The sequence below is a fragment of the Oncorhynchus keta genome, chromosome 27, assembly GCF_023373465.1.
Source record: "Oncorhynchus keta strain PuntledgeMale-10-30-2019 chromosome 27, Oket_V2, whole genome shotgun sequence".
Lineage (NCBI taxonomy): Eukaryota > Metazoa > Chordata > Actinopteri > Salmoniformes > Salmonidae > Oncorhynchus > Oncorhynchus keta.
The window spans coordinates 8,926,749-8,936,744 of record NC_068447.1 but is presented as its reverse complement, the minus strand read 5'-3'; the positions used below and the strand labels follow the sequence as shown (position 1 = coordinate 8,936,744).

At 47.0% G+C, this 9,996-nt stretch overlaps 1 long non-coding RNA gene across 21 annotated transcripts; it reads left to right on the top strand.

The window, feature by feature from the left end:
* The first annotated feature begins 2,067 nt into the window (after positions 1–2,067).
* On the top strand, positions 2,068–3,076 carry LOC127912420 (uncharacterized). Of its 21 annotated transcripts, none has more exons than XR_008082421.1 (3): positions 2,068–2,112; positions 2,373–2,488; positions 2,576–3,074. It is a non-coding gene; the product is annotated as an uncharacterized LOC127912420 (long non-coding RNA). The 21 variants fall into 21 exon arrangements; XR_008082433.1 differs by having other exon boundaries at positions 2,373–2,430; positions 2,605–3,073; XR_008082431.1 differs by having other exon boundaries at positions 2,373–2,430; positions 2,576–3,073.
* The last annotated feature ends 6,920 nt before the right edge of the window (positions 3,077–9,996 follow it).

Below are 9,996 nucleotides of genomic sequence, written 5' to 3'. Positions count from 1 at the left end.
AGGCTAACCGTGTTCTAACACTGATCCTAACCATGTTCTAACACTGATCCTCACCTAGCATAGAAGGCTAACCATGTTCTCACACAGATCCTCACCTAGCATAGCAGGCTAACCGTGTTCTAACACTGATCCTCACCTATAGCATAGCAGGCTAACCATGTTCTCACACTGATCCTAACCATGTTCTAACACTGATCCTCACCTATAGCATAGCAGGCTAACCGTGTTCTCACACTGATCCTCACCTAGCATAGCAGGCTAACCATGTTCTCACACTGATCCTAGCATAGCAGGCTAACCATGTTCTCACACTGATCCTAACCATGTTCTAACACTGATCCTCACCTAGCATAGAAGGCTAACCATGTTCTCACACTGATCCTCACCTAGCATAGCAGGCTAACCATGTTCTCACACTGATCCTAACCATGGTCTCACACTGATCCTCACCTAGCATAGCAGGCTAACCATCTTCTCACACTGATCCTCACCTAGCATAGCAGGCTAACCGTGTTCTAACACTGATCCTAACCATGTTCTAACACTGATCCTCACCTAGCATAGAAGGCTAACCGTGTTCTAACACTGATCCTAACCATGTTCTAACACTGATCCTCACCTAGCATAGAAGGCTAACCATGTTCTCACACTGATCCTCACCTAGCATAGCAGGCTAACCGTGTTCTCACACTGATCCTAACCATGTTCTAACACTGATCCTCACCTAGCATAGCAGGCTAACCATGTTCTCACACTGATCCTCACCTAGCATAGCAGGCTAACCGTGTTCTAACACTGATCCTCACCTATAGCATAGCAGGCTAACCGTGTTCTAACACTGATCCTCACCTATAGCATAGCAGGCTAAGCATGTTCTCACATTGATCCTAACCATGTTCTAACACTGATCCTCACCTAGCATAGCAGGCTAACCGTGTTCTAACACTGATCCTCACCTATAGCATAGCAGGCTAACCGTGTTCTAACACTGATCCTCACCTAGCATAGCAGGCTAACCGTGTTCTCACACTGATCCTCACCTATAGCATAGCAGGCTAACCGTGTTCTAACAATGATCCTCACCTAGCATAGCAGGCTAACCATGTTCTAACACTGATCCTCACCTAGCATAGCAGGCTAACCGTGTTCTAACACTGATCCTCACCTATAGCATAGCAGGCTAACCGTGTTCTAACACTGATCCTCACCTATAGCATAGCAGGCTAACCGTGTTCTCACACTGATCCTCACCTAGCATAGCAGGCTAACCGTGTTCTCACACTGATCCTCACCTAGCATAGCAGGCTAACCGTGTTCTAACACTGATCCTCACCTATAGCATAGCAGGCTAACCATGTTCTCACACTGATCCTAACCATGTTCTAACACTGATCCTCACCTAGCATAGAAGGCTAACCATGTTCTCACACTGATCCTCACCTAGCATAGCAGGCTAACCGTGTTCTAACACTGATCCTCACCTATAGCATAGCAGGCTAACCGTGTTCTCACACTGATCCTCACCTAGCATAGCAGGCTAACCATGTTCTAACACTGATCCTCACCTAGCATAGAAGGCTAACCATGTTCTCACACTGATCCTCACCTAGCATAGCAGGCTAACCGTGTTCTAACACTGATCCTCACCTATAGCATAGCAGGCTAACCGTGTTCTCACACTGATCCTCACCTAGCATAGCAGGCTAACCATGTTCTCACACTGATCCTAGCATAGCAGGCTAACCATGTTCTCACACTGATCCTAACCATGTTCTAACACGGATCCTCACCTAGCATAGAAGGCTAACCATGTTCTCACACTGATCCTCACCTAGCATAGCAGGCTAACCATGTTCTCACACTGATCCTAACCATGTTCTAACACTGATCCTCACCTAGCATAGAAGGCTAACCATGTTCTAACACTGATCCTCACCTAGCATAGCAGGCTAACCATGTTCTCACACTGATCCTCACCCAGCCATACATGAATATGTAAAAATGAACAACCAGCAGTATTCCAGTTCGCTGGGCATTACCTTACTAGCATAGAGGTGGTGAGATACAGGACACTAGCATAGAGGTGGTTAGATACAGGACACTAGCATAGAGGTGGTTAGATACTGGACACTAGCATAGAGGTGGTTAGATACAGGACACTAGCATAGAGGTGGTTAGATACAGGACACTAGCATAGAGTTGGTTAGATACAGGACACTACCATAGAGGTGGTTAGATAAGGACACTAGCATAGAGGTGGTTAGATACAGGACAATACCATAGAGGTGGTTAGATACAGGACACTAGCATAGAGGTGGTTAGATACAGGACACTAGCATAGAGGTGATTAGATACAGGACACTAGCATAGAGGTGGTTAGATACAGGACACTAGCATAGAGGTGGTTAGATACAGGACACTAGCATAGAGGTGGTTAGATACAGGACACTAGCATAGAGGTGGTTAGATACAGGACACTAGCATAGAGGTTGTTAGATACAGGACACTAGCATAGAGGTGGTTAGATACAGGACACTACCATAGAGGTGGTTAGATACAGGACAATACCATATAGGTGGTTAGATACAGGACACTACCATAGAGGTGGTTAGATACAGGACACTACCATAGAGGTGGTTAGATACAGGACACTAGCATAGAGGTGGTTAGATACAGGACACTAGCATAGAGGTGGTTAGATACAGGACACTAGCATAGAGGTGGTTAGATACAGGACACTAGCATAGAGGTGGTTAGATACAGGACACTAGCATAGAGGTGGTTAGATACAGGACACTAGCATAGAGGTGGTTAGATACAGGACACTAGCATAGAGGTGGTTAGATACAGGACACTAGCATAGAGGTGGTTAGATACAGGACACTAGCATAGAGGTGGTTAGATACAGGACACTAGCATAGAGGTGGTTAGATACAGGACACTAGCATAGAGGTGGTTAGATACAGGACACTAGCATAGAGGTGGTTAGATACAGGACACTAGCATAGAGGTTGTTAGATACAGGACACTACCATAGAGGTGGTTAGATAAGGACTTTCGGGTGGTTGGAGTGCAGTAGGCCCTATAGAGCACTTGAACCTCACCTTTGATGTGCAGTCGTAATATGATCCACTGTATATGCCAACAACAACAACAACAACAACAACAACATGCTTCTCAACCTTCTCATGTGATGTACAGTTGTATGTTAATACACCGAATCTGCACTCCAGTCCCAGGAACAGGACGTGAACCATCTGTTGTTGTGTAACATTACAGAGTGACGTCACTTAGCATTCGGTAGTAGTTCTTTAAACAGACACTAGCTTGGTTAACTTAGTGCTCTACATACTGCAGGGGAAAGAGTGTCATTTGGGACACAGACCTTAGACTGTTGTTCATTACACTATGGGCCCTGGGAAAAAGTAGTGCACTATGGGCCCTGGGCAAAAGTAGTGCACTATGGGCCCTGGGCAAAAGTGGTGCACTATGGGCCCTGGGAAAAAGTAGTGCACTATGGGCCCTGGGAAAAAGTAGTGCACTATGGGCCCTGGGAAAAAGTAGTGCACTATGGGCCCTGGGCAAAAGTAGTGCACTGTGGGCCCTGGGCAAAAGTAGTGCACTATGGGCCCTGGGCAAAAGTAGTGCACTATGGGCCCTGGGCAAAAGTAGTGCACTATGGGCCCTGGGCAAAAGTAGTGCACTATGGGCCCTGGGCAAAAGTAGTGCACTATGGGCCCTGGGCAAAAGTAGTGCACTATGGGCCCTGGGCAAAAGTAGTGCACTATGGGCCCTGGGCAAAAGTAGTGCACTATGGGCCCTGGGCAAAAGTAGTGCACTATGGGCCCTGGGCAAAAGTAGTGCACTATGGGCCCTGGGAAAAAGTAGTGCACTATGGGCCCTGGGAAAAAGTAGTGCACTATGGGCCCTGGGCAAAAGTAGTGCACTATGGGCCCTGGGCAAAAGTAGTGCACTATGGGCCCTGGGCAAAAGTAGTGCACTATGGGCCCTGGGCAAAAGTAGTGCACTATGGGCCCTGGGCAAAAGTAGTGCACTATACCCTCTTAGAATTAGTGGTGACTTGAGGAAATGGCATATATATTGAGGAACCCCTGGAGCTCATTAAGGGACCCCTGTTGATCCTCAACGAACACCTTGCTAGTAAATGGTTCATATTTGCACCTTCGATTAGTAGAGGGGTTCTTGGAGGAGCCTTTAGTGGTTCAATGTAGAAACAGGTTCCTGGAGGAACCCTGGAGTGGAGGCGTGGCTTATTAGAGGTGTGGCTTTAAGATGCATATTTCTGTCGCCACCCATTAGAAGCACATGTCGTTCCTGTTCATCTATTCTGTTATATTGTCATGTTAAGGTTGAACACTGACAGTTTTTTTTGTTTTTTCTTTAGCTTTAATGAGGCTGACAGAGGAGTTCCATCGTTGTAGTTACTACTTTATTTATATATGCAAATTAATATATGCAAATCAGCATTACTTTTCAAGGGATATAACAAATAGGAAGTTTACAAACTTAACATGATGAACAGGAATGACATTTACGTTTAGGGGTGACCAAAATTAATTATGTGAAAGCCACGCCTACAATAAGCCACGCCTACAATACGCCACGCCTCCATTCTGATAAACTGGTGTTAATTGGGACGCACGCTCTATAGCTTCCTGTTAAGTTCTTCAGTTCCTTGGTAAAGCGTTGTAGTGTTACACATTATAGTAGGTGTTAGTCTATAGTCAATGTGTTGTCTTGTTTGCTCTTCATTTCATGATCAGTCCCTGGATGTGGACTTCTTACAAGTGCTATGAACGGAGAACTTACTTATTCAAATTCACACGCAGCTTGGCAACTGGCTGGTCCTCTATACCTGGTCTGACTGGTCCCCTATACCTGGTCTGACCGGTCCCCTATACCTGGTCTGGCTGGTCCCCTTACACCTGGTCTGGTTGGTCCCCTATACCTGGTCTGGTTGGTCCCCTATACCTGGTCTGACTGGTCCCTTATACCTGGTCTGGCTGGTCCCCTATACCTGGTCCCCTATACTTGGTCTGGCTGGTCCCCTATACTTGGTCTGGCTGGTCCCCTATACTTGGTCTGACTGGTCCCCTATACCTGGTCTGGCTGGTCCCCTATACCAGGTCCCCTATACCTGGTCTGACTGGTCCCCTATACCTGGTCTGGCTGGTCCCCTATAACTGGTCTGGCTGGTCCCCTATACCTGGTCTGGCTGGTCCCCTATACCAGGTCCCCTATACCTGGTCTGGCTGGTCCCCTATACCAGGTCCCCTATACCTGGTCTGGCTGGTCCCCTATACCAGGTCCCCTATACCTGGTCTGGCTGGTCCCCTATACCTGGTCTGGCTGGTCCCCTATACCTGGTCTGGCTGGTCCCCTATACCAGGTCCCCTATACCTGGTCTGACTGGTCCCCTATACCAGGTCCCCTATACCTGTGTAACAGGGTTATATTGGTGATTCCCCTTGCCACTTTATTGTTAAGCCAATGGGTTTTTGGTTTGAGTTTGTCTTGCCTTCACCTACTCAACATGGCATCTTATTGGCTGGTTTGCGTAGCTTGCTTACGAGGGGGGATGTTCCAGTTAGAATCGTCCCAGTGAACAAGCACCAAACCAGCGGTAAGTTGTTGGTTGCAAAGCACCGTATGTCAAGAGTGATTTTATGCTCTCAAGTGATTATTTAAATGTACAATTTATATCAAATAGGTTCGTAAATGTTATTCAAACATCACACATAAGATGCAGGGGTTTTTGGAGAATATTTGTTGTGCATTTTGTTGTAGAGAATTCACGCCAGTATTAGCTAGCAACTTACTGTGTCTGGTGGGGGGTTCATATATTTTGTACAGTGCGTGAGTGCAGAGTTGGATGGTGAGACGGGCATTGCATGACGTGCAATCTTGTGTCGTTCTTATCAGAATAAAGCTACATGATTGGTGCTACATATTGGAGTTCCGTGTCGATGACTGATGTACACAACGCCAGAAGAGTACTGTTACACCTGGTCTGGTTGGTCCCCTATACCTGGTCTGACTGGTCCCCTATACCTGGTCTGGCTGGTCCCCTATACCAGGTCCCCTATACCTGGTCTGGTTGGTCCCCTATACCTGGTCTGACTGGTCCCCTTTACCTGGTCTGACTGGTCCCCTATACCTGGTCTGACTGGTCCCCTATACCTGGTCTGGCTGGTCCCCTATACCTGGTCTGACTGGTCCCCTATATCTTGTCTGGCTGGTCGCCTATATCTTGTCTGACTGGTCCCCTATACCTGGTCTGGCTGGTCCCCTATACCTGGTCTGGCTGGTCCCCTATACCTGGTCTGACTGGTCCCCTATACCTGGTCTGACTGGTCCCCTATATCTTGTCTGGCTGGTCCCCTATACCTGGTCCCCTATACCTTGTCTGGCTGGTCCCCTATACCTGGTCTGGCTGGTCCCCTATACCTTGTCTGGCTGGTCCCCTATACCTGGTCTGGTAGGAGAATGTAGATTAGGTGTGGACCACTCCCGTCCTCTGAGGCCTGATTGACACTTTTGCCCCAGAACACCTGATTAAACTAATTTGCATTCCAAACTGAAGCCCATGATGAGTTGATTATTGCAGTCAGGTGTGTTAGTTGGGGCTGGAGTGTGTCACCAATCAGGCTCTGAGGACTGGAGCTCCAGCTTCAGGGGAACATGAGTGCTGTGTACTTTATTGACTTGTCATAATATTGTACTTTTATTTAAATATATTTTAACAGCAACGTTAGGTTTCGTCAGAAGCTCGTGTTTAGTAGTGCTTTGTAAATAAAGGAGAGTAATGAGGTGATCTTCTGGGCTTTAATGAGGACCAGCAGGATGCAGTAGTGAGTATTAAAACTGTCCCCCTGTGATAAAGCGACGGACGCGATGGTAGACGGCATCCAAAGGGTTAAGAGTAGTGGCTGATGCATTCTGGTAAATGGTGTCACCATAGGCAAGAACTGGCAGGAAAGTTGACTGTACAATCTGCTTCCTGAGGCAAGATCTATTTTATTTATTTTATTTAAAGAAGCCTACTTTTATATCTGAGCTCTTTAACATTAAGTCAGTCAATCCAATAGGTGGGAACCCGATCGATACGAGAACCAGACAATCATTAAATATGTAGTCCAACTTATTTTTTTTCTTTTTGCGAGAATTAGAGAACAACGTAAATATAGTCTTGCCTGCGGTAACCATTGCATCATTCTTCTGTTACCAAGGGGATGAATGTGATGTGAAGGGCATATATATATATATAAAAAATAAAAATTCACAGCAGATGCTAGAAGTGCGACATCGGCAGATGTGCGGTGGATTGAGACTCAGAAGCTGCCGATGTCTCACTTCTGCATCTGCGGTGAAAGGAGGCAGAGCTACAGCTGTGTTTGTTCGACCATGAGACCACGAAAATGACGAACGGTTTGGCCTATAAAAATATCATGATCAGATTCTCACAAACACATTTGGTATTCTCCGTTTTGCTCTTCGGCCCCCCAAAAAAGAGTCTTGGGACTCGTCTGAAGTCGGTACAGCTGATCTACCAACTTCTGTCTGTAGCGTCCGAACGTGTCGCTTATTTTGGGGCTGTGTTGATGTGAGAGAGAGATGTTGTCTATCTAGAGCTGTAGTGGGGCTGTGTTGATGTGAGAGAGAGATGTTGTCTATCTAGAGCTGTAGTGGGGCTGTGTTGATGTTAAAGAGAGAGAGAGAGAGACATTTGTCTATCTAGCGCTGTAGTGGGGCTGTGTTGACGTGAGAGAGACATTTGTCTATCTATCGCTGTAGTGGGGCTGTGTTGATGTGAGAGAGAGAGAGACATTTGTCTATCTATCGCTGTAGTGGGGCTGTGTTGATGTGAGAGAGAGAGACATTTGTCTATCTATCGCTGTAGTGGGGCTGTGTTGATGTGAGAGAGAGAGAGAGACGTTTGTCTATCTAGAGCTGTAGTGGTGCTGTGTTGATGTGAGAGAGAGACGTTGTCTATCTAGAGCTGTAGTGGTGCTGTGTTGATGTGAGAGAGAGACGTTGTCTATCTAGAGCTGTAGTGGGGCTGTGTTGATGTGAGAGAGAGAGAGACGTTGTCTATCTAGAGCTGTAGTGGGGCTGTGTTGATGTGAGAGAGAGAGAGAGAGACGTTGTCTATCTAGAGCTGTAGTGGTGCTGTGTTGATGTGAGAGAGAGACGTTGTCTATCTAGAGCTGTAGTGGGGCTGTGTTGATGTGAGAGAGAGAGAGACGTTGTCTATCTAGAGCTGTAGTGGGGCTGTGTTGATGTGAGAGAGAGAGAGAGAGACGTTGTCTATCTAGAGCTGTAGTGGGGCTGTGTTGATGTGAGGGAGAGAGGAGAGGCATTTGTCTATCTAGAGCTGTAGTGGGGCTGTGTTGACGTGAGAGAGAGACGTTGTCTATCTAGAGCTGTAGTGGGGCTGTGTTGATGTGAGAGAGAGACGTTGTCTATCTAGAGCTGTAGTGGGGCTGTGTTGACGTGAGAGAGGGAGAGAGAGACGTTGTCTATCTAGAGCTGTAGTGGGGCTGTGTTGACGTGAGAGAGAGAGACATTTGTCTATCTAGAGCTGTAGTGGGGCTGTGTTGATGTGAGAGAGAGAGAGACGTTGTCTATCTAGAGCTGTAGTGGGGCTGTGTTTACGTGAGAGTGAGAGAGAGACGTTGTCTATCTAGAGCTGTAGTGGGGCTGTGTTGATGTGAGAGAGAGACGTTGTCTATCTAGAGTTGTAGTGGGGCTGTGTTGATGTGAGAGAGAGAGAGACGTTGTCTATCTAGAGCTGTAGTGGGGCTGTGTTGATGTGAGAGAGAGACGTTGTCTATCTAGAGCTGTAGTGGGGCTGTGTTGATGTGAGAGAGAGACGTTGTCTATCTAGAGCTGTAGTGGGGCTGTGTTGATGTGAGAGAGAGACGTTGTCTATCTAGAGCTGTAGTGGGGCTGTGTTGATGTGAGAGAGAGAGAGACGTTGTCTATCTAGAGCTGTAGTGGGGCTGTGTTGATGTGAGAGAGAGACATTTGTCTATCTAGCACTGTAGTGGGGCTGTGTTGATGTGAGAGAGAGACGTTGTCTATCAAGAGCTGTAGTGGGGCTGTGTTGATGTGAGAGAGAGACATTTGTCTATCTAGCGCTGTAGTGGGGCTGTGTTGATGTGAGGGAGAGAGAGACATTTGTCTATCTAGAACTGTAGTGGGGCTGTGTTGACGTGAGAGAGAGAGAGACATTTGTCTATCTAGAGCTGTAGTGGGGCTGTGTTGATGTGAGAGAGAGAGAGACGTTGTCTATCTAGAGCTGTAGTGGGGCTGTGTTGATGTGAGAGAGAGAGACATTTGTCTATCTAGCACTGTAGTAGAACTGTAGTGGGCTGTGTTGATGTGAGAGAGAGACGTTGTCTATCTAGAACTGTTGATGTGTTGAGAGAGACGTTGTCTATCTAGAACTGTAGTGGGGCTGTGTTGATGTGAGAGAGAGAGAGACGTTGTCTATCTAGAGCTGTAGTGGGGCTGTGTTGATGTGAGAGAGAGACGTTGTCTATCTAGAGCTGTAGTGGGGCTGTGTTGATGTGAGAGAGAGAGACATTTGTCTATCTAGCGCTGTAGTGGGGCTGTGTTGACGTGAGAGAGAGAGAGACATTTGTCTATCTAGAGCTGTAGTGGGGCTGTGTTGACGTGAGAGAGAGAGAGACATTTGTCTATCTAGAGCTGTAGTGGGGCTGTGTTGACGTGAGAGAGAGAGAGACATTTGTCTATCTAGAGCTGTAGTGGGGCTGTGTTGATGTGAGAGAGAGAGACATTTGTCTATCTAGAGCTGTAGTGGGGCTGTGTTGATGTGAGAGAGAGAGACATTTGTCTATCTAGAGCTGTAGTGGGGCTGTGTTGACGTGAGAGAGAGAGAGACATTTGTCTATCTAGAGCTGTAGTGGGGCTGTGTTGATGTGAGAGAGAGAGACGTTGTCTATCTAGAGC